Source organism: Lates calcarifer, linkage group LG20 (genome assembly GCF_001640805.2).
Source record: "Lates calcarifer isolate ASB-BC8 linkage group LG20, TLL_Latcal_v3, whole genome shotgun sequence".
NCBI lineage: Eukaryota > Metazoa > Chordata > Actinopteri > Centropomidae > Lates > Lates calcarifer.
Genome location: NC_066852.1, coordinates 23,327,328 through 23,331,619, shown reverse-complemented (window position 1 = coordinate 23,331,619; position 4,292 = coordinate 23,327,328). Strand labels below are relative to the sequence as shown.

Here is a 4,292-nt window from a genome sequence, read left to right as displayed (position 1 = left end):
TACTGTGAACTGCACAACAATAATAAACACTATCAGTTAATCTTTGAATGCAGGATTTTAACTTGTGTTGTTTATTACACTTGAGTAAAAAGTCGGCGTATTTCTTCCACCACAGACGTTCACATACAGAATCATTATTTCACATTTCAACCTTCTTCTTATTAACACATATTTAAAATGTCTTTGTGTTGTTTTCCTCTAATGAATAACAACTAAATTTACAAAGGTCTTAACAGCAGCTTATGTGAAAATAAGAAGTGAAAAAAGTAAATAAGTGTAGAACTGGTCGTTATAAACTGTGAAGATATTTTTAAAATCACCCCCTGACCAACAGTTAAAATTAACACACTTATGAACAACTCACTCCAATATTTTATTTGTAGAATTGATAGTTTTGTACGGTGTAGTCTAGTGTGTCTAGCACATACACACAATTAAGAATTTCTAATCATGTAGCATCAAACTGAAGTTAGATATTTTTCAATCCCATTTTGATTGATCCTTAACAATAACATTTCACATTTTTATGCCTTACTATGCCATTTTAGACATTATTGATGTCTTACTATAACGAGACATTTTTACTGCTATTTTGGATTACTATTACTTCTGCATTGCTTTTGTATAACTGATTACATTTACTGTTACCTGTAGTATTACATTACTGTTACCATTACATAGTACTTATTACATATTACTTCTAAATTTACAGATAACTTTTACTGTTGCAAACTACATCCAGTAATAGATTACTTTGACTATTACATCTTACTTCTGATATTGCACATTACTTTTACATTACTTCTATTAATAAGGATTACTTATACATTATTTTTATATTGGAGATTACCTCTTTACTGATATACTGAATACTGAACATAAACAGTTTAATGTCAGTGCTCTGTGTTGAACAGTTGATGTAAAGCAGTTTGTGAATTACCTGGAGGCCTCTGTCCTGGTCTCCAAGAACTTCTTCATTGTACGAAGACTCTGTGATCGTGGACTACGTCACTGTGATCATGGACAATGTCTCTGAGATTATGGACAAAGTCTCTGCGATCATGGACAATGTTCTTGTGATCTTGGACGATGTCTCTGAGATCATAAACGCTGTCTCTGTGGTCATTGACAATGTCTCCATGATCGCGGGCAATGCCGTCAAATCGGTGACCCCCGTCTCCGCCGATTCTATCGCAAGGTCTCTACGAAGCATGGGACAATGTCTCTGATCATGGACAACGTCTCTCTCATCTTTGACAAGGTCTCTGCAATCACGGACAATGTCTCTGATCGTGGACGATGTCTCCCTCATCCTCAACAATGTCTCTCTGATCATGGACCATGTCTCAGCGATCATGGACAATGTCTTTGTGATCGTGGACGATGTCTCTGAGATCATAGACGCTGTCTCTGTGATCATCGACAATGTCTCCATGATCGCGGGCAATGCCGTCAAATCGGTGACCCCCGTCTCCGCCGATTCTATCGCAAGGTCTCTACGAAGCATGGGACAATGTCTCTGATCATGGACAACGCCTCCCTCGTCTTTGACAAGGTCTCTGCAATCATGGACAATGTCTCTGATCGTGGACGATGTCTCCCTCATCCTCAACAATGTCTCTCCGATCATGGACCATGTCTCAGCGATCGCCGACGACATCTCTGTGATTGTGAATGAAGTGGTGACACCTGGAGAAATCAAAGAGAAACATACAAGGGAAAATGATCAATACACTACTACCTATTCCTCATCAACAATTAAACAGTGAAAACACCGAGAAATATTCAACATTACAGCTGAACTACAACATTTTCCAAACATTAGAGGCTGTTTCAGAAAATGAATAGTTGACTGTCATCACCTCCTGAAGAACCAACAACAACAAATATTTGGGAAAAAGTAACTAAAATGATGATTAATTGTGTGTCTATCAACTAATTCAACCCAACCGTCATGGCCGGAACACATCTACATGCCAATATTCAGCCATAGTCATATGGGGAGAGAGAGTAGGGGAGTGACATGCAGTGAAGGTCCGGTCGGATCGGGAGTCGAACCAGGCAGTAAGTGACTTTTGACTCATTTGTTCTGTGTCCAGCATTCACACAGTTGTGGAACCGTGTCATACGACCTGTGATGACCCCACGCCTGCGGGTCTCTTGCCTCTGTAAGCTGACATGACGACAGAGGCAAATTGAAGGTTCGAAAACAATAAACACTGACCTGTTAATCTTCATGTCTCTGCCTCTCTCCTCTGTGAGCTGAGGTGTTGCCTGGTTGAAGTTTGAGTCCTGTGGACGAAATCAGAAACAACAGACACTAATTAAAAAAAGAAAAACAGTAAACTGTTTAAAATCTAGTTTTTAAGTTTGTGCTTGTGTATCAAGTCCTCACACACAAATTATTCATCACTAATATACACAACAGGAGATCTATGGAGCATGAGTTTTACCTGCAATATATTCCAGGAAATGGACAAAAACACTGACCACAAGGCGATATAAAACGACCACGGATGGCCAGGAATAGACACAACATTACAGAAGAAACACAAAGAAACAACTGAGTCACAAAATGATCACACATCACAATAAAAAAATGGCCACAAAGAAAAGTTAAATGTACACAACGGACACACAAATCCACATCGAGAGCAAAGCTGACCATAAACAGATGTATAACAGCCAGGTAGAGAAGCACGAGATGCTAAACGGCCACAAACTGATTTACAATGATGAGGATGAAACACAAAATTACAAAGATAGACTACCAAGAGATGTCCATGTGTTATCCTCCACGTTAGGGGCACACAACTTACGTCAGGGACACTTTAGTCACAAAAACAAACAAACGCGACAACAAAGATTGAAAACATTAGTTAGCTTGTTCAACAAAACCACTCCTAGGTTTGTTTTAGCATCCAGAATTTTTATTTCTTACTCCCTATTTTCACTATTTAAAAGCTTCAATCCTTCCTTTAAATGTTTAGTTATAATGTGATGATTTCTACCAGTATCCTCACCTCATACATTGTGGAGGTGCACAGAGTTAAAAGCCAGTTTTCAAGTCTGTGTTTAACACAAAACTGTGCTCAATCAAGTATCAAGTCACCACAAACACATTTCTTATTTCTAATGTACACAACAGGGGATCAGTGGATGGCGCAGAGGCTTAGGGGGTCTTCACCTGCAATCTATCCTGGAAATACACAATAAGACTAACGGCAAGCAGACACAAAACGACCATAGATGACCAGGAATGGACACGAGACACTAAACTGCCACAAACTGGCTTAAAATGACAACGATATAACACAAAACTACATATACGCAAAAATTGTAAATCATCCGTAAACGTTAAGGGACACACAACCTATGTCAGAGACGCTTTAGTCACAAAACACAAACGCAAGCAAAACAAACAACTGAAAACGGAAAGGGCAAAAGATGTCACTGAAAGAGAAGGCTAATGCTAACACTCGACGCTAAGTCGTCAGCTACTTAGCCTTACCTTTGTAGTGAAGGTGTGCTTAGCGTCCTCACTCGTCTTCAACAAAAACAGCTCCAAAACTTGTTTTTTGTATCAAGACTTCTTTAGTGTTGAAGTTTTTCGCGGTGCCAACAAACCAGAGAGACAAAACCACGACTCAGACGTTGGTTTTACTCGGTATTTTCATTCGTTTTTCCGACATTGTTTGTTTACTGCTTTGCTCTGCTCTGCTCTCCCTGTGCGTAGGCGACACGCGCTAGCCTACGTCGGTAGGCAAACGCTGATTGGTCCGCTGAATCTGCTCCGCACAGTAGCCGCTTCTGATTGGTCAAATATTCTTCTTTTTTTCCGGCGAGATACAAGCGGTGACTCATGGGACAGGAAAAGCGAGCGACAGAAAATTTATTAAAATGTTGGGAGTGTTTCACGTTATACAACTACATTAACAGCTGCATATGTACAAAAATTATGTAATTTGTAGCTTGCATCTTATTTTTTAAAAGCCCCTAGGCATGTACTTTGGGTGTTGAACTACAAAATTCTCTTCAACTCTCGGAGCTGCAGTAGCCATTTTACTTTCTCTTGGACTTTTTGATTGGCTTTGAGCACTGGACTTTGAAATTTACTGAGTCTCCTTAGGTTCAGTCCTCAGCTGGTTTTATCAAGAATCAACAAAACTACAAAATAAATTAACACCTTTGTTACAACAAATGATGCTGTTTCTTTGCATTCTTAAGTAAAGTTGCGGAGTACTTCTGCATATAAAAGCAGAAAACTTTTATTTGCAAAACTGCAGAATAAT

At 39.2% G+C, this 4,292-nt stretch overlaps 1 long non-coding RNA gene across 1 annotated transcript; it reads right to left on the bottom strand.

The window, feature by feature from the left end:
• Window positions 1-1,603: 1,603 nt before the first annotated feature.
• Window positions 1,604-3,713, bottom strand: LOC108891913 (uncharacterized). Its single transcript, XR_001962391.2, has 3 exons — window positions 3,512-3,713; window positions 2,225-2,292; window positions 1,604-1,689 (listed from the first exon to the last, which is right to left on the bottom strand). It is a non-coding gene; the product is annotated as an uncharacterized LOC108891913 (long non-coding RNA).
• Between the last annotated feature and the right edge of the window lie 579 nt (window positions 3,714-4,292).